Source organism: Ochotona princeps, chromosome 1 (assembly GCF_030435755.1).
Source record: "Ochotona princeps isolate mOchPri1 chromosome 1, mOchPri1.hap1, whole genome shotgun sequence".
In the NCBI taxonomy this organism is placed as follows: domain Eukaryota; kingdom Metazoa; phylum Chordata; class Mammalia; order Lagomorpha; family Ochotonidae; genus Ochotona; species Ochotona princeps.
Window position 1 is genome coordinate 155756440 of NC_080832.1, and position 20384 is coordinate 155776823.

The window sequence follows — 20384 nt, forward strand, 5'->3', positions numbered from 1 at the left end:
TGTGCTTGGTGTAACACTTGGCATGCAGAACGTAGCATTGTTGTTGCCATCTGTGGATCCACTTGCAAAGTATTAATCAGAAATTGGATTCCCTACATATTAAGTGAATATTTCTCAAATTTGAAATCTAAGAATAGGATGGCTTATTTGTAGGTCCCTTAGTTCATAGACAGTATGAAAAGTACAGGTTCACAAATATTTCTTTTCCACATATATTCTTTATACAATGTTAACTTTGTTTTGGGATAATAGCTGAATAGTTCCTTTTGTCCTTGCCAGCAAAGTGACACAACAAGAGGGTAACAGAGCCGGCATTTCTCAACATGCTCCTCTTTATTTTTCTCTAATTTAAATCTAGGCATCCCAGACTGGAGGAGTCACTCTTTATGGACCTAAACTGCTCAAATAGTGGACAATTACTTAATAAATCCTTCTCCAACTCTCTCCCCCATATCCGGCCACATGCTGTGATGCATGACTGCTGGCCTTGTCCGAAGCCTTCTCTAAGCCAGTGACTCACCATAGCTCTATTACCATGAAGCCAAAGATCAGCAGTCTCCTTATGTACAAACTATCACTGCAAGTTTGATCAGTTCCTTTCTTGCACACGCAGGTACTGTTTATGACTCGGCCAAAACTTTTCTCATGGCAATAACAAAGACAAATTAAGGATAAAGGGCCCGGTGGTGTGGCCTAGCGGCTAAAGCCCTCACCTTGAAAGCCCCGGGATCCCAAATGGGCGCCGGTTCTAATTCCGGCTGCTCCACTTCCCATCCAGCTCCCTGCTTGTGGCCCAGGAAATCAGTTGAGGATGGCCCAATGCTTTGGGACCCTGCACCCTTGTGGGAGACCCAGAGGAGGTTTCTGGTTCCCGGCATCAGATTGGCGTGCACCGCCCATTGCGGCTCACTTGGGGAGTGAATCATTGGATGGAAGATCTTCCTCCCTGTCTCTCCTCCTCTCTGTATATCTGACTTTGCAATAAAAATAAATAAATCTTTAAAAAAGTAATTAAATAAAACACAAGCCAAGAAGCAGCTCTAGACTTACCAACCATGCAAAAGGGAGGCGCATGCTTGCAGTCTGCCCTTTGGAACGAATTCAGGACCTTGGGCTGTAATAAAATGAGTAAATCTTTAAAAAAAAATTAAAGATAAAAAGGAACACTCTAAGTCAATGTACTTTTAAACCAAAAACCTTATTTTTTTCCCAACAGTTTTGATAGGTTGGCAGGGGAAGAGTCTACAACAATGTTTGTGTGAGTGCACTTCAAGACACCAATGGGAAAAAATGGAAATTAAGTGCAAGTGCAAAAAAACACTTGAAATCTCTGCAGTTTTTTGTAATTTTTTTCAAAAACTTGAAGACCACTGGGTTCATGGATTTTAGGGCTTTTTCTTTTGCACCAAACTTCTATTTCAATTGCACTTTGCCAGAACTTTTTACCCACTCTTGCAGATGATCTCAAATCCATCAAAGCAAACTATCTCGTGGATTTTTCTTCAACTGAATCTCAGTGGAAGAAAATTCAAGGGTACACAGTACTTACTTCCACCTGATTTTCTAACTTCATAGCAACATTACTATGATACTCAAAATCACCATTATTTTTTCTATTGCTTTAAGATATTGAGCTGTGACATCTCATTTCTAGTCAAGTCAGGCTTAATTATTTGGATCTACTCTCACTGATAAGCAGTAAAGCTAAATTTAAAGCATCTTTCTTAGCAACTGAAAAGCTGGCAAAACAGTATCTGGCAAAAACTGACAGGACAAAAAAGAACCTCATGCGATAAAACCTGAGAGCTGCTTTTGTGGGCTCTGTGACCTGAACACATTTGGAAGTGACGTTTAGGAGAGGGTCAGACATCAGAGCCCTGTGTCTGCTGGAAGTTGAGAAGCTACTAGCAGATACACTCCCAAACGTTTCCGCTGGACATCAGTTAGAATAAATGAGACACAGTAGAGTCCTCATATACCCTTCCAGCCCGAGATTATATAGATGTATTTCTAAAGATTTTTCTTTGTAAAGGCAGATCTGCACAGAGAAGGAAAAATAGGAAGATCCTCCATCTGCTGATAAAGTGAAAATGGCCAGAGCGGAGTTGATGCGAAGCCAGGAGTTAGGAGCTTTTTCTGTGTCTCCAGGATTTGGGCCATCCTATAGTGCTTTCCCAGGCTGCAAACAGGGAGCTGGATGGGCAGTGGAGCAGCAGACACGCAGTGGCACCCATATGGGATCCTGGTGACTGCCAGGCAAGGATTTAGCCACTAGGCCACTGTGCTGGGTCCTTGGGATCATAGTTTAAGGGAATTAATTTCAAGTCCTGATCATGAATGAGGGGGTCGCAGGTGGGTAGGGAAGAGGTAAATCCTCTCCAGAGAGGTTAGTTTTCTGAGACCTCGACATTTATTGCTATATACAAACTTGCAAAATAATCTGTATGAAAGATTAGGTACACCAGGAAATAGGATATCAAGAGTGAGAAAAAGCAAAACTAGATCCACGAATTGCACATTGAGAAACAGTAACCATGGGAAATGTGATCAACATTGTCTTTAAAGCAATAAAATACAAGCAGATTTAGAAGCAGAAGCAAAAGACATGGACTTGAAAATGATCTACTAGAACTTCTGGAAATGAAATTTTATACACAAAGTATTACCAAGTCAATAGATTTAGTCAATTAGACATACTTGACATGGGCAAAGCAGGCAGGCAGTGAGGACAGGAAGCTGAATACTGCCAACACCCTAGCCATCCGCACTGCCATCTCCTCCAGGCTGTTTCCACATGGCCAAAGCCTCAGCACACCTGCTCTGCATCCTGCAGCTAAGCCTCACTTAGCATCAGGTACCAGGTGTCCTTAACCACCATAAGGAGCTCACCACACATACTATAGCGGCATTCCTTATGCTAGAAGGAAAATGTAACCCCAGCCAGGTGGGGAAATTGTCCCTTTTGAGATTGCCTGCACACATATCTGAGTGAGGACTGTCCTTTTGTCCTACTGTTCATCTGTCTCTCCTTTGTGTTCTTACTTGTAGAATGACAAAAGCCTGCAGTTGAAGTCTAGCTGGGGGGGGGGGGGGACGCGGGAGCTGAGCCTCTCCAACTACCTCCAGGGCTCCTGAGCCCTACAACACCACCAGGAGGCTGCATTTCCCACCATTAGTAAACTGAGATCAAACACGTTGTAGAGCATGGAGGTGCAAAACATGTCAAGAGACAAACAGAACTCCTGACATGATGGTTGAAAATGAATCCTAACCTGTTTACTCCGAGTTCTAGGATTTCCAGAAAGAAAGACAATGAGCAGAGCTAGTTTGAGGTTTCTCCATAGTAACTGTCTGCATGTTTTTTTAATGCCAGTTATTTCTTCAAAAGCTTCTGATTTTCATGAAAACAATCACTGGAAAACTATTTTGTTACTTTAAATAAAAATGACAACATTTTAAAATAACAGACAATATAGTTCCTGGGCTTGGCAAAACATAGCACTACACAGGTGAAACATACATAACGCATATGATGGGGAACAAGAGGCCCTGACCATAGGAGTATCTTTAGCTCGGTAGCAACGAGCAGACAGCAGTTCCTGGGCTTGGGAAAACATAGTACTACACAGGTGAAACATACATAAAGCATATGATGGGGAACAAGAGGCCCTGACCATAGGAGTATCTTTAGCTCGGTAGCAACGAGCAGACAGCAGTTCCCGGGCTTGGGAAGCATTTTGCACTTGCATAGGTGTTGCACACAAAAAGGCATACGATGGGGTACAAGAGGCCTAGACCCAATCTCACAGCCTCTGCTGTTCCTCTGCCAACAGATCAACCCACAGTTACAACACAAGGGTGCCCACCTGCTCATGTGCATCAGTAAAGTCCTATTGTTCCATAACTCTGGCACTCTGTACCGCGACCTTGTTCATTGTCACCAAGGTAACTGGTGGTGGCAGCTGCTGATGTACTGGCTATGGTGGTCGCCATTATGCCAGTCTCTTTTATTCTTTATCGGGCCAACGAGGCCTCTCCGTCAGTCCCAACAGACACAGGCAGGATTCAGGGCAGGGGCTGAAGAACAGCAGAATTGCAATTGCCATTCCAGCACGCTGTCAGGGTGCACTGGAACGTGGTGTCATTTACTTCAGAGGTGTTTTCTGTATGTGAGAGAGAAACATGGGGATAACACAGGTAGACACAAGCTTCAAATTCAAGGAGCTGAGGTTCACCCATGTGAGCGATTCCTCAAGTTCAGAGGAATGATGGAACTAATAGATTCCACAGGAATCATTGCATTCCTAAAGAAGGGAAAATGGGGTGCTTGCCAGTCATGTCCAAACCCCACAAAGCTGCCACGTAGACAAGGTGGGTATTTTCCCTGTGGTAATAACAGGGGAATGATAAGCAAAAGCATGGGCATAGATTATGCTATTTATAAAGGGAGGGCCAGACCTCCAACAGCTGGGGTCACACACCAGACAGTCTGATAGTCTGGTTAAAATAGAAACTGGCAGGAAATGTCGGAACCTGGTGCTCATAGCAGAAAGACAAGATAAAGAGAGGGGTGCTTCACAAATACTAGCATACTTAAATAATATATAAAGGCCTAATATACCTGATTGAGGGGGAACCTCTCACGGAGGCCCCAGCAGAAATGGAGAGGGATTCCGAGGGGGACCCTCAGGCTGAGGACCCAGCAGAGGGCTTCCTGAGTGGGACCCTCTCTCTGAGGACACAGCACAGAGAGAGGAGAGGTCCGAGGGGGACTCTCGCTGAGGCAAGAGCAGAGGGGGACACAAGAGGGGCCCTCTCACTGAGGCCCCAGCAGCGAGGAAGGGGTTGCGGGGGGTCCTACTAGCTGAAACCCAGGTAGAGAGAGAGGGGGGTCTGAGGAGGACCATCTCGCTGAGACCCAGGCAGAGGGGCTCACGAGATGGACCATCTTGCAGATGCCCCAGCAGATAGGGAGGGGATGGGGGGGCCAAGGGTCCCTCTCACTGAGGCCGCAGCAGAGTGGGTCCCGAGCAGGACCTTCTCGCTGAGGCCCCTGCAGGCAGTTAGAGAGAGAGAGAGAGAGAGAGAGAGAGAGAGAGAGTGGCGGCCGATGGTCCTTCTCCCTGAAGCCCCAGCAGACTGGGTCCCGAGGGGGAACCTCTTGCTGAGGCCCGAGCAGCGAGGAAAGGAGGGTCCGAGGGGGACCTTCTCCCTGAAGCCCAAGCAGAGTGGGTCTCAAGGGGGACCCTCTTGCTGAGGCCCCAGCAGAGGAGGTCCCAAGGTGGACGATCTTACTGTGGCACCAGCAGAGGTGGTCCCAAGGGAAAACCTCTCGCTCTGGACCCAGCAGAGGGGGTTGCGAGGGCGACCCTCTCTCTGCGGCCCCAGCAGCGAGGGAGGGGAGCGCCGGGGTACCTTTCGCTGAGGCCCCAGCAGAGGGGCTCCAGAGTATGACCCTCTTGTTGAGGATCCAGCAGAGACAGAGGGGTTATATGAGAGGGGTACCCTCTTCCTGAGGCATGAGAACATGGGGTCCCGAGGGTTACCTTCCTGCTGAGGCTCCAGCAGAGATGGAGGGGTGCTTGGGGGTCCATCTCGCTGAGGCCGAAGCAGCTTGGGAGGGGTGCTCTGGGGGTCCCTCTCGCATAGGCCGCAGCAGACGGGGTCCCTAGGCAGACCCTCTCTCAGATGCCCAAGCAGAGATAGAGGCTCTGGCTGGGAGGGTCCCTCTCGCTGAGGTTCCAGCACAGAGAAAGGGTCCTTCTCACTGAGGCCCGAGTAGAGGTTGTCCCGAGGGGGACCTTCTCGCTGAGGTCCCAGCAGAGTGGGTCCCCAGGGTGACCCTCTCGCTGAGGCCCCTGCAGAGAGAAAGGGGGGTCTGAGAAGGAACCTCTCGCTGACCCCAGCAGAGGGGGTTCCGAGGGGTACCTTCTCGCTGAGGTTCCAGCGGAGAGGGAGGGGGTGTCCCGCTGGGGATGCTCTCGCTGTGGCCCTAGCAGAGATGGAGGGGTGCTTGGGAGTCCTTCTCACTTAGGCCGCAGGAGCAGAGGGGGGCGCTGGGGACCCTCTCGCTGAAACCCCAGCAGAGGGGGTCTCAAGGGAGTCCCTCTCGATGAGGTCCCAACAGATGGGATCCCGAGGGGACCCTCTCGCTGAAGCCCCATCATAGAGAGAGAGAGAAAGGGAGTGGTTGTGAGTCCCTCTCACTGAGGCCCCGGCATCGAGTGAGTGGGGCTCTGGGGTTCCTCTCACAGAGGACCCAGCAGAGAGGTAGTGGGACTCAGGGTTCCCTCTCACTAAGGCCCCAGAAGACGGGGTCCTGAGGGGCACCCTCTGGCTGATTCCCCAACAGAGAGAGGGTCGGGCTCTGATGATCTCTTTCGATGTGGCCCAGGCAGAGAGAGAGGGGGGGTCTGGGGGGACCATCTTGCTGAGGCCCCAGCAGAGAGGGTCCCTAGTGGAATCCTCTCACTGAGGCCACAGCATTGAGAGAGGAGTGGTCCGAGGGAGACACTCTCGCTGAGGCTCCAGCAGATGGGGTCCGAGGGGGACCCTCCGGCTGAGGCATCAACAGAGAGGGAAGGGGGCTCTGGGGGTCCATCTCGCTGAGGCCCCAGCAAAGGTGGTCCCGAGTGGTACCTTCTCGCCTAGGCCCCAGCAGAGAGGTTAGGTGGCTCCGGGTGTCCCTCTAGCTGAGGCCCAAGCAAAGGGGGTCGCCGGGGTTCCCCCTCGCTGAGGCCCCAGCAGAGGGGGTCCCAAGGGGGACCCTCTCGCTGAGGCCCGAGAAGAGAGGGAGGAGTCGCCAGGGTTCCCCCTCACTGAGTCCCCAACAGAGGGCATACCGAGGGGGTCCCTCTCGCTGAGGCCCCAGGAGAGGTGGTTCCCAGGGGGACCCTCTCGCAGAGGACCCAGCAGAGAGAGTGTGGGACTCAGGGGTCCCTCTCACTGAGGCCCCAGAAGACGGGGTCTTGAGGGGGACCCTCTGGCTGAGTCCCCAACACAGAGAGAGGGTCGGTCTCTGAGGACCTCTCTCACTGAGGCCCCAGCAGAGGGTGTAGGTGGCACCGGGGGTTCCTCTTGCTGAGGCCCCAGCAGAGGGATTCCAGAGTGGACCCTCTCACTGGGGCCCCAGCAGCGAGGAAGGGGTCTCCTGGGGTCCCACTAGCTGAAGCCCAGGTAGAGAGAGAGGGAGGTCCAACGAGGACCATCTCGCTGAGACCCAGGCAGAGGGGCTCACGAGATGGACCATCTTGCAGATGCCCCAGCAGATAGGGAGGGGATGGAGGGGGGGCCAGGGTCCCTCTCACTGAAGCCCCAGCAGAGTGGGTCCCCAGGGGACCAGCTCTTGCGGCTCATTTGGAGAGTGAATCATTGGACGGAAGATCTTTCTCTCTGTCTCTTCTCCTCTCTGTATATCTGACTTTGGAATAAAATACATAAATCTGTTTTTTAAAAAAAAAAAGGTAGTGCAGCATCGGGCACCCTCGTGGCCACCAGGACTCACTGCAGGATGCTCATCCAAGGCTCTCCTGACAAATCAAGGGAAGCACCCCAGCTCAGAGAGGCATTTGCTCTCCAGGACACTCTTTTTAGAGCTTGCACACAAGTCCCATGACGGAAGCCATATGCATGCCCTGGGGGTCTGCATTGACAGCTAAAAGCAGTCTAGAGTCACAGCACAGCACACAGCATGCTCCCTCGCAGGAGGCCGGCAGCTTTCTGTCTTTTCCTTCCTCCCTCCTGCCTCCCTCTGTCCTCTTTTCTTGGAAGCACAGAGGAACAGAGAGGGAGTGACAGAATCTTTCTTGCATCTGCTGGCTCACATCCCCAAGGACCACCACCAGAGCCAGCTGTGGCTGGGTCAGGACAAGCCCAGGAACGAGGAGCTCCCTCCAGATCTCCCAAAGGGGCACAGGGGCACACGGGCACAGGGGCACAAGCCCCTGCAGCATCCTCCGCTGCTCTCCCAGGAGGATCGGCAGGGAGCTGGACTGCAGGGGATGCAGCCAGGATTTGAAGCAGCACCCGTACAGGCCATCCACCTGGCAGGCTGAGGCTTGACCCACTGGGACAATGCCCTGCACCACACCACACCACACCACACCACACCACACCACACCACACCACACCACACCAATCCTTGCTGGACCCTTCAGCAGCTCCTTCACCAGGCTGCTGAAGGTGCCTGTCCCCCTGGCTTGCACAACTTATGCCGTTCCGTGCTGTGAGAGCAGCCAGTACAGACGAGGGATCCAGGCATGTTGCTACTCTACCTGTCCTGGGGAGAAGGACCTCTGTAAAGAACAGATGTCAGCTGTTGGGATGTCTTGTGGAAGATGGCACATCAGCGGCAGCCGACGGTCCACAGCTGACCAGCAGGAGGAAGAGTCTTGAATTCAGAAGGATCCATGGAGGAGGGTGAAGCACTCCCTGGTGAACAAGAGGGCAGCAGCATCTGGCTGGAGGCTGTGAGGCCAAATTCCTGCCTCCAAAGCACATGACAGGGATGGCTGACCCCTCAAGTGCTAGCTAGAGATAGGAAAGGCAGCTTTGTGCACCCTGTTGTGTGCAGGAAGCACAGGCCCTGAAAGCCCTACCTTGTGCGGGCCTTGGTGGCTCCCTGGCCATCATCATATGTGCTGGGCAGCAGGGCTGCATGTTGCAGGGTGCTTTCTTTAGCATCTAGGGCCTGGGACTTCCTATTGCAGATGGCTGGTGACCTCTGGTGCCTACTTGCCCATCCACCTGGCTCCTGGCTTAGGAGCCCACATGCCCAGACACCACTTAGCTAGGCCAAGGCAGGCCGAGTAGTGTATCACCCTAACCACCACCCAACACATGCAAAAATACATCAAGCCGGGGCCCATCAGCGTGGCCTAGTGGCCAAAGTCCTTGCCTTGAACGCGCCGGGATCCCATATGGGCACCGGTTCTAATCCCGGCTGCTCCACTTTCCATCCAGCTCCCTGCTTGTGGCATGGCAAAGCAGTCGAGGACGGCCCAAAGCTTTGGGACCCTGCACCCACATGGAAGACCCGGAAGAGGTTCCAAGTTCCCAGCTTCAGATTGGCGTGCACCAGCCATTGCGGCTCACTTGGAGAATGAATCATTGGACGGAAGACCTTCCTCTCTGTCTCTCCTCCTCTCTGTATCTCGGACTTTGTAATAAAAAAAAAAAGGGTCCATGAAGCCCTCTTGGCAGCCCATCAAGGAGCTGCTCCACTTGCCAAAGAATTCCCAGAGCCTGCATCTCAGGGTGCTCTGCGAGGAATGGGGGTGGCGGTAAGGTTTCCTGGGACCTCATCTGGCCAAGTAAAACCCCAGTGGCCTGGTGTTTAACACCAGCTCTCAGAGGGCTCTGAGGACACAGGCATGGGACTCCAGCTCCCTGAGGGGCTGTGGCATGCTGATGTGGGAGTCCATCTCCCAGGGTTCTTTAAGTGCCCTGCTGTTAAAGGCACCCTGACACTTCCTATCAGAGAGGCCTGGGCTGATGCTAGGCCCCAAAAGTCCTCCTCCCTCCAGGGCTTTAGTATGTGGGCTGTTTGGCCTTGGAGCCCTGATCTTTCAACAGCACGTGTACCAGAATACTGTCTGTGACCCCCACCTCACACTAGGATGGCTCGGGTTGGACTGTCTAGAGCTCAGAAGCCCTGAGCCCACCAGGGGTAGAAAGGGCAGCTTGGGGCCCAGCGCCGTGGCCTAGCAACTAAAGTCCTCGCCTTGAACGAACTGGGATCGCATATGGTCACCGGTTCTAATCCCGGCTGCTCCACTTCCTATCCAGATCCATGCTTGTTGCCTGGGAAAGCAGTAGAGATGGCCCCAAGCTTTGGAAACTTGCACCCACATGGGAGATCTAGAAGAGGCTCCAGGTTCCTGGCTTTGGATCGGCATGCACCAGCCATTGTGGCTCACTTGTGGAGTGAATCATCGGACGGAAGATCTTCCTCTCTGTCTCTCCTCCTCTCTGTATATCTGACCTTGGAATAAAATAAGAAAATGTGTAAAAAAAAAAAAAAAAGAAGAAAGGCGGCTTTGGGCGCCCTCCCGTGGCCACCAGCACTCAGTGCAGGATGCTCATCCAAGGCTCTCCAGCATGGATGAAGGTCCTCTGCTGCAGGACCCCAGCAGGAAGGAGCTTCCTCTGCTGGCAGACCCAAAAAGAGAGGAGGGTCCTGTGCTGCAGGACCCCAGCAGTGAGGAAGGTCCTCTGCTGCCGGACTCCAGTATAGAGGAGGATTCTCGGATGTCGAACTCAACAGAGAGGAGGGTCTTCTGGTGCTGTACCTAGCAGAGAAAAACGTCCTCTGGTGCTGGAACTCAGCAGAGAGGAGGGTGCTCCGCTTCTGGACCCCAGCGGAGAGGAGTTTCCTCTGCTGCTGGGCCACAGCAGAGGACGAGGCTTCTCTGGTGTTGCACTACAGCAGACAGGAGGGTCCTGTGTTCCCAGACCCCAGCAGAGAGGAAGGTGCTCTGCTGCTGGACCCCAGCAGTGAGGAGGGTCCTCTGCTGCTGGACCCAATCAGAGAGGGGGGTCCTCTGGTGCCGGGCCCCAGCACCACAGGAGGGTTATCTGGTACCAGACGCCAGCAGGGAGGTGGTTAATGTGGTGCCGGACAACAGCAGAGGGAGGGTCCTCTGCTGCTGGACCCCAGCAGTGATGAGGGTCCTCTGCTGCTGGACCCAATAAGAGAGGGGGTCCTCTGGCGCTGTGCCCCAGAAGCAGTTGAGGGTCCTGTGCTGCAGGACCCATGCCGAGATGGGAGTTTTTGGTTCCGGACCCCAGCAGCAGAGGAGGATCCTCTGGTGCCGGAACCCAGCAGAGAGAGATTCCACTACTGTCGGACCCCAGCAGAGAGGAGGGTCCTTTGCTGCAGGAACACAGCAGAGAACAGGAACCTCAGTAGCCAGAACCCAGCAGAGGGGAGGGTACTCTGATGCCGAACACCTGCAGCGGAGGGGGGTCTTCTTCTGCTGTACCCCAGCAGAGACCAGGGTCCTCAGCTGCCTGTCCCCAGCAGGAAGGAGTGTCTTCTGGAGCCTGACCCCAGCAGAGAGGTCCTCTCCTGCTTCCTCTCTTTGGTGTTCAGCAGGATAGGAGGGTCCTTGGCTGCTGGACTCCAGCAGAGAGAGGGGTCCTCTGCAGCATTTTACTCGCTGGATCCTAGCACAGACGAGGCTTCTCACGTGCTAGACCCAGCAGAGAGGAACGTCATATGGTGCCGAACCCAGGCAGAGAGGTGGATCCTCTGCTGCTTCCTCTTTGTTTTGGCAGAGCAGAGAAGAGTGTCCTCTGCTGCTGGATCACAGAAGAGAGGAGGATCCTTTGCTGCTATCTCCCTGCTGGGGTCCAGCAGAGGAGGTCCACTGCTTCCGGACCCCAGCAGTGAGTGGGTCCTCTGCTCCTGGACCCCAGCAGAACGAAGGGTCCTCTGTTGTTGGACCCCAGCAGAAGAAGCGGGTCCTCTGCTCTCCGACCACAACAGAAGAGGAGGGTCCTCTGCTGAGGTCTCTCCTTGAAGTCCATGAGGAAACGAGGGTCGTTTAGAACTTCTTCTCTGCTGAGGTCATGCAGCATAGGAGGGTCATCTTCTGCAGGGGTTCAGCAGGAGAGGAGGGTCCTCAGCTGCTGGAAGCAAGGCAAAGTGGAGTGTCCACTGCTGCCAGACCCCAGCAGGGAAGTGGGTCCTCTGCAGCGGTACCCCAGCAATACAGGAGTGTAATCTGCTGCCGGACCCCAGTAAAGAAGAGGGTCTTCTTCTGCTGGACCCCAGCAGAGAGGAGGGTCCTCTGTTGCTTCGTCTATGCTGGACACCCGCAGTGAGGAGAGTCCTCTGGTGCTGGACCCCAGCAGAGAGGAGAGTACTCTACTGCTGGACTCCAGCAGAGGACGGTCCTCTGCTGATTCCTCTCCACTGTGGTCCAACGGAGAGGAGGGTCCTATTTTTCTGGACCCCAGCAGTAGAGTAGGACCCTCTGCTGCCCGACCCCAGCAGAGGGGTGTTCTCTGCTGCCGGATCCCTGCAGAAGAGGAAAGTTTTCTGCTGCCGGACCCAGCAGAGAGGATGGTCCTCTGCTGCCGGATGCCAGCAGAGATGAGGGTCCTCCTCTGGACTACAGCATAGAGGAGGGTCCTCTGCTGCTTCTTCTCTGCTGGACCCCAGCAGAGAGGCGGATCCTCTGGTGATGGACCTCAACAGAGATTAGGGTCCTCTACTGCTGTACCCCAGTAGAGAGGATGGTCCTCTGCTGATTCCTCTCTGATGGGTTCCAACGGAGAGGAGTGTCTTATGCTGCCGGACACCAAAAGCAGAGGATGGGCATCTGCTGCTGGACATCAGCAGCAGATGAGGGTCTTCTGTTGCCGGACCCCAGCAGAGAGGAGGGTACTCTATTGTTGTACCTCAGCAGAGAGGATTGTCCTCTGCGGCTTCCTCTGTGCTGGGGTCCAGCAGAAAGGAGGGTCTCTGATGCTGGACCCCAGAAGAGAAGAGGGTCATCTGATGCTTTATCTCTGTTATGTTCCTTCAGCAGAGGAGGTTCCTCTGCTGTCCAAATCCAGCAAGAAGGAGAATCCTCTGCTGCCAGAACACAGCAGGAACGAGGTTCCTCTGTTGCCGGACCCCAGCAGCAGAGGAGGGTTCTCCACTGCTGAAGCCCAGCAGGGAGGTGGGTCCTCGGCTGCCAGGCCCCAGCAGGGAGTAGGGTCCTCTGTTGCCAGACCCCAGCAGAGAGGAGTGTTCTCTGCTGCAAGACCCCAGCAGAGAGCATGCTCCTCTGCTGTCGGAACACAGCAGAAGAGGGGGTTCCTCTGCCACATCCTCTCTTTGGGGTCGAACAGGAGTTGAGTGTCCTCTGTACTTCCTCTCTGCTGGGGTCCAGCAGCAGAGGAGGGTCCTAAGCTGCAGGTGTCCCACAGGAGAGTAGGAACTCTGCTGCTTAAACCCAGCAGAAGTGGTGTGTCATCTGCTGCAGGACCCCAGCAGAGTGGAGGTTCCTGTGCTGTTTCCTCTGGTGCTGGACCCCAGCAGAGAAGAGGGTCCTCTTGTGCTAAACCCATGCAGAGAGGGGGTCCTCTGGTGCTGGACCAGAACAGCAGAGGGTGGTCCTCTGCTGCCGGACCACAGCAGGGAGGAGGGTTCATTCTTCTGGACCTCAGGAGGGACGATGGTCCTCGGCTGCCGGAATCCAGTACAGAGGAGGGTCCTCTGCTGCCGGAAACCATCAGAGAGGCAGCTCCTTTGCTGCTACCTCTCTGCTGAGGTCCAACAGAGTGGAGGGTCTTCTGTTTCCAGAACCCAGCAGCAGAGCAGGGTGCTCTGGTGCTGGAAAACAGCAGGGAGTAGGGTCCTCTGCTGCCGGCACCATCAGCAGAGGTGGGTCCTCTGGTGCCGGAACCAACCTACAGAGGGGGGTACTCTGATGCTAGACCCCAGCAGCAGTGGAGGGTCCTCTGGTGCTGTTGGGCCCCAGCAGAGAGGAAGCAGCAGAGGACACGCCTCTCTGCTGGGGTCCTACAGAGTGAAGGATCCTCTGCTACCAGACCCCAGCAGCAGTAGAGCATCCTCTTCTGCCGTAAACCAGCAGGGAGAATGGTTCTCTGCTGCCAGTCCCAGCAGCAGAGGAGGGTCTTCTGGTGCCGGACACCAGCAGCAGAGGGGGGTGTCTCTGGTGCGGGACCACAGAAGAGCGTAGGGTACTCTGCTGCCGGACCCGAGCAGAGAGCAGGGTCCTGCGCTGCAGGACCCCAGAAGAGAAGGAGGGTCCTCCCGTGCTAGACCCCAGGAGTGAAGGGTGCTCCAACACATGGGAGGGTCGTCCTGTGCTGGACCCCAGCAGAGAGGGGTGTCATCTGGTGAAACACCCCAGCACAGAGAAAGATCCTCTGTTGCTGGACCCCAGCAGAGAGGGAGGTCCTCTAGTGCCAGACCCCAAAAGCAGAGGAGGGTCCTCTGCTGCCAGACCACAGCAGGGAGGAGTGTCCTCTGCTGTCTGACCTGAGCAGTAGAGTATTGTCCTCTGCTGCCGGGCCCCAGCAGAGATGAAGGTCCTCTGCTGCTTGAGCAAGCTGAGAGGAGGGTCCTCTGGTGCTGGACCCCAGCAGAGAATGGTGTCCTCTGTTGATGGACCCCAGCAACAGAGGAGGGTTCTCTGTTGCTGGACGCCAGCAGAGTGTAGGGTGTTGTTGTGCCAGACCCCAGCAGAGAGGAGGGACTCTGCTGCCGTACCAAGGCAGGGAGGAGGGTCCTCAGCTGCAGGAATCCAGCAGAAGGAGGGTCCTCTGCTGCCAGACCCCAGCAGCAGAGGGGGTCCTCTGGTGCCAGACCCTAGCATCAGAGGGGTGTCCTGTGCTTCCAGACACCAACAGCAGAGGGAGGAACTCTGCTGCTGGACCCCAGCAGAACATGGGTGTTGTCTGCTGCAGGAACCCAGCATAAGGAGTGTCATTTGTTATCAAACCCCAGCAGGACAAGGGGGTCCTCTGGTACCGAAACCCAGCAGCAGAGGGGGGTTCTTTGATGCCAGACCCAAACAGCATAAGGGGGCTCTCTGCTGCCCGAATCCAGCAGAGAGGACTTCCTCTGCTGCTGGACATCAGGAGAGAGCATAAGGGGGTTCTCTGCTGCCAGACTCCAGCAGAGAGGACTTCCTCTGCTGCTGGACATCAGGAGAGAGGAGGGTCCTCTGCTGCAGGACGCCAGTAGAAGAGTAGGATCCTCTGCGTGCCCTCTCTTTGGTGTCCAGTAGGGAACAAGGTTCCTCTGCAACTTCTCCTATGCTGTGGTCCAGCAGCAGAGGCGGGTCCTCTGCTGCAGGGGTCCAGCAGGAGAGGAGGGTCCTTTGCTCTACCTCTCCACTGGGGTCCAGTAGCAGAGATGGGTCCTCTGCTGCCACACCCCAGCAGCAGAAGGCGGTAATCTGGTGCTGGACGCCAGCAGAGTGGAGAGTCCTCTGCCGCTGGACCCCAGTAGGAGTGGAGAGTACTTGGGTACCGCACCATAGCAGAACAAGGTGTTCCTCTGGTGCCGGACCCTAGCAGCAGAGGGGAGTTCTCTGCTGCAGGAACCCAGCAGAAGGAGTGTTCTCTGGTGCCACACCCCAGGAGCATACGGAGGTCCTCTGGTGCTGGACCCCATCAGCAGAGGGGGATCTTCTGGTGCTGGACTCCAGCAGCAGGGGAGGGTCCTCTGGTGCTATACCCCAGCAGAGAGGGTGGTCATCTGGTTTCAGACAACAGCAGCAATGGTGGATGCTCTGCTGCTGTACCCAGCAGAGAGGGTGGTCCTCTGCCACCAGACCCCACCTGGGAGGAGGGCCCTCTTGCGTCCAGAACCCAGCAGGGAGGAGGGTCTTCTGGTGCCGGACCCCAGCAGCAGAAGAGGTCCGCTGGTGCCGGACCCGAGCAGCAGAAGAGGGTCCTCTGCTGACGGACCCGAGCAGGAAGGAGAGTCCTTTGCTGCAGGAACCCAGCAGAAACAGGGTCCTCATCTGTCGGATCCCAGCCGAAGGTTAGGGCCCTGTGCTTTGTCCTATCTTTGGGGTCCAGCAGGAGATGAGTGTCCTCTGCAGCTTCCTCTCTGCTGTGGTCCTGTAGCAGAGGAGACTCCTCTAGGCTGGGGTTCAGCAGCCGAGAACCCTCCTCTCTGCTGTGTCAGGCAGGAGATGACGCTGCTCTGCTGCTGGGATCTGACAGCAGGAGAGGAGGGTCCTCTGCTGCTGGAACAGGAAAGAAGAGGAGGGTCCTCTGCTGCAGGACTCCAGCTGAGAGGAACGTCCTCTGCTGCTTCCTTTCTGCTGCACCCCAGCAGAGAGGAGGGTCCTCTCATGCTAGACACCAGCAGAGAGGATGGTCAGCTGGGGTCCAGCAGAAGAGTAGGGTCCTCTGCTGTCGGACGCAGCAGCAGTGGAGGGTCTTCTAATGCCGGGCCCCAGCAGAGAGGAGGGTATTCTGCTGCTCCACCCCAGCAGAGAGGAGGGTTCTCTTTTGCTGGACCTCAGCAGAGAGGGGGGTCCTCTGGTGCCTGACCCCAACAGCTGAGGGGGGTCCTCTGTTGCCCAACCACAGCAGTGAGGAGGGAGGACCTCCACTCCCAGACACCAGCAGAAGAGGGGGGTCCTCTGCTGCCAGACCAAACAGAAGGAGGGTCCTTTGCTGCCAGACCCAGTAGCATAGAAGGGTCCTTTGGTGTCGGACCCCAAGAGCAGAGGGGGTTCTCTGTTGCCGGACCACAGCAGCAGAAGGCGGTCCTCTGGTGCTGGAACCCAGCAGAGTGGAGGGTCCTCTGCTGCCAGACCGCAGCAGCAGAGGAGGGTCATGTGGTGCCGGACTCCAGGAAGAGAGGGGGTCCTCTGGTGCCGGACCCCACCAACACACGAGGGTCTTCTGCAGCCAGACCACAGCAGGGAGGAGGGTTCTCTCATTCCGGACTTCAGCAGGGAAGATGGTCCTCTGCTGCCGAGCTTCAGCATCAGCAGGGGAGGGTCATCTGGTACCACAACCGAGCAGCAGATAAGGGTCCTCGGCTGCCATATCCCTGCAGGGAGGAGGGTCCTCTGCTACCAGAACACAGCAGAAGGAAGGTCCTCTGCTGCCAGACCCCAGCAACAGAGGGGGGTCTTCTGGTGCCAGACCCCAACAGCTGAGGGGGGTCCTCTGGTGCCCGACCACAGCAGCAGAGGGAGGACCTCCACTCCCGGACACCAGCAGAAGAGGGGGGTCTTCTGCTGCCAGACCCAGTAGCAGAGGCGGGTCCTTTGGTGTCAGACCCCAAGAGCAGAGGGGGTTCTCTGCTGCCAGACCCCAGCAGCAGAAGGCGGTCCTCTGGTGCTTGACCCCAGCAGAGTGGAGTGTCCTCTGCTGCTCAATCCCAGCAACAGAGGGGGGTCTTCTGCTGCCGAACGCCATTAGAAGAGGGTCACCTGCTGTTTCCTCTCTTTGGGGCCCAGTTGGGAACGAGGGTCCTCTTCAACTTCCTCTGTGCTGTGGTCCAGCAGCAGAGGAGGGTCCTCTGGTGCTGGACCCCAGTAGAGTAGGGTCCTCTGCAATGTCCTCTCTTTGGAGTCCAGTTGGCAACGAGGGTCCTCTGACACTTCCCCTCTGCTGTCGTCCAGCAGCAGAGGACGGTCCTCTGCTGCAAGAGTCCAGCAGAGGGGGGTCCTTTGCTGCTACCTCTCCGCTGGGGTCCAGCAGCAGAGGAGGGTCCTGTGCTGCTGGACCCCAGAAGCAGAAGGCAGTCCTCTGGTACTGGACCCCACCTCCAGGGGACGTTCCTCTGCTGCCGGACTTCAGCAGAAAGGAGGGTCCTAGGCTTCCGGACCACAGCAAAGAGGATGGTCCTGTGCTGCCGGAACTTTGAAGAAAAAGGTGGTCCTGTGCTGCCGGAAGCCAGGAGAAGAGGACAGTCCTCTGCTGCTTCCTCTCTGCTGGGATCCAATAAATAGGCGGGTCCTCAGGTACTGGACCCCAGGAGAGAGGAGGGTCCTCTGCTGTCTGACCCCAGCAGGGAGGAGGTTCTCTGCTGCCAAACAACAGCACAGAGGATAGTCCTCTTGTACCGGACCACTGCAGAGAGGAGGGTCCTCTGCTGCTGGAGCCAGCAGAAGAGGTGGGTACTCTGCTTCTGGACACCAGTAGAAGAGGAATGTCCTGTGCTGCGTCCTCTCTTTGGGGTCCAGCAGGGAGGAGGGTCCTCTGCTGCAGGGGTGCAGGGTCCTCTGCTGCCAAATCCCAGTAGCAGTTTCCTCTACTGCCGGAACCCAGCAGAGAGGAGGGTCCTCCTCTTTGTCCTCTCTTAGGGGTCCAGCAGGAGACGAGTGTCCTCTGTAACTTACTCTCTGCTGTGGTCCAGCAGCAGAGGATGATCCTCGGAGGCAGGGGTCCAGCAGTAGAGTAGGGTCCTCTGCTGTATGAACCCAGCAGCTGAGTAGTGTCCTCTGCTGCTGGACCCCAGGAGTAAGGAGGGTCCTTGCTGCTTGACACGAGCAGAGATTAGGGTGCTCTGGTTTCGGACCTCAGCAGAGAGGGGTGTCCTTTGGTGCCGGACCCCAACAGAGAGGAGTGTCCTCTGCTGCCGCACCCCTTAGCAGAGGAGGGTCCTATGCTGCCAGACCACAGCAGTGGAGTTTCCTCTACTGCCGGAACCCAGCAGAGAGGAGGGTCCTCCTCTTTGTCCTCTCTTAGGGGTCCAGCAGGAGACGAGTGTCCTCTGTAACTTACTCTCTGCTGTGTTCCAGCAGCAGAGGATGATCCTCAGAGGCAGGGGTCCAGCAGTAGAGGAGGAAGGCCTCTGCTGCAAGGGTGCAGCAGCAGAAAAGAGTCCTCTGCTGAGGGACCCCAGAAGCAGAGCCACATACTCTACTGCCAGACCACAGCATTAGAAGGGGATCCGCTTCTGTTGGATACCAGCAGCAGAAGCTAGTCTTCTGCTGACGGACGCCAGCAGCAGAGGGAGGTCCTATGCTACAGGACCCCAGCAGCAGAGGGGGTTCCTACAGTACCGGATGCCAGCAGATGAGGGGGGTCCTCTGGTACCAGATCCCAGCAGAGAGGAAGGTCCTCTGGTGCCAGACCCCAGCAGTAGAGGAGTGTCCTCTGGTCCCGGAACCCAGCAGCAGGGAGGTGGGTCCTCTGGTGTGGAGCCCCAGGAGCGGAAGAGGATCCTCTGGTGCAGGACCACAGAAGAGAGGAGGGTCCTCCACTGCCAGACCCCAGCAGAGAGGAGGGTCCATTGCTCCCAGACCTCAGCAAAGAAGAGGGTGCTCTGGTGCCGAACATCAGCAGAGAGTAGGGTCCTCTGCTGCTGTATCCCAGTAGAGAAGAGGGTCATTTGCTGCTGGACTCCATCAGACAGGAGGGACCCTGCTGCTGGACCCAAGTCAATCAGGGAAGAGTGTCCTCTGGTGCTGGATCCCATTAGGAGAGGAGGCTCCTATGCTCCCTGACGCTAACACTGAGGAGGGACCTCTGCTGCCAGACCCCAGCAGAACAGGAGTGTCCTCTACTGCTTCCTCTATTTGATGCCCACCCAGAGAGGAGTGTCCTCTGCAGCTTCCTCTCTGCTGGGGTACAGCAGAGAGGAGAGTCCACTGGTGCCGGACCCCAGCAGAAGAGGAGTGTATTCTCCTGTGTCAACTCCCTGGGGTGCAGCATGAGGGGAGGGTCCTCTGCATCTTCTTCTCTGCTGTGGTCTAGTAGCAGGGGAGAACCTCTTTGCAGGGGTCCCGCAGAAGAGGAGGGTCGTCTGCTGTTGGACCCCGGAGGGCAGGAGGTTCCCCGGCTGCCATACCCCAGCAGGGAGGAGAATCCTCTGCTGCTGGACCTCAGCAGCAGAGGAGGATCCTCTGGTGCCAGATACCAGGAGTAGAGGAGGGTCCTCTGCTTCCAGACCCCAGCATGGAGGAGGGTCCTCTGCTGCCGGAACCCAGCAGAGAGGAGGATTCTTTGCTACCAGAACCCAGCATCTGAAGGGGTCGACTTGTGCCAGATCCCAGCAGCAGAGGAGTGTCCTCTGCTTCCAGACCCCAGCATGGAGGGGGGGTCCTCTGTTGCTGGAACCCAGTTGAGAGGAGGGTCCTCTGCTGTCGGATCCCAGCAGGGAAGAGGGTCCTCTGCTGCCTGACCCCAGTAGGGAGGAGTCCTCTGCTGCCGGACCCCAGCAGAGAGCAGGGATCTCTGCTTCATCCTCACTTTGGGGTCCAGCAGGAGACGAGGATACTCTGCATCTTCCTCTCTGCTGAGGTCCAGCTGCAGAGGAGGGTCCTCTGCGGCTGGACCACAGCAGGGAGGAGGTATCTACGCTACTTCCTCTTTGCTCCACCCCAACACTGTGGGAGTTCCTCTGCTGCCAAGCAACAACAGCTTGGAGGGTCCTGTGCTTCCGGACCCCAGCAGAGAGGAAGGTCCTCTGCTGCCAGACCCCAGCAGAACAGGAGGTTCCTCTGCTGCTTTCTCTCCTTGTTTTCCAACAGGAGAGGAGGGTCCTCTGCTGCTTCCTCTCTGCTGGGGTCCATCAGGAGACAAAAGTCCTCTGCTGCTGAAATCCAGAAGAAGAGGAGGGTCCTCTGCTGCCAGACTCCGGAGAGGAGAGGGTCCTCTATTGCTTCCTCTGTGCTGGAAACTAGCAGAGACAAGTGTCCTGTCGTGCTAGACCCCAGCAGAAAAAGGGTCCTCTGCTGATGGACCAAAGCAGCTGAGGAGGCTCCATTGTTGCCGGACTCCAACAGCCGAGGAGGGTCTTCTGTTTCGTACCGAAGCAGCATAGGATGGTCCTCTGTTGATGGACCCCACCAGCAGAGGAGGGTCCTCTGGTGCCAGAACCCAGCAGCAAGGAGAGTCTTCTTCTACCGGACCCCAGAAGCAGAGTAGGTCCTGTGGTGCCGGAC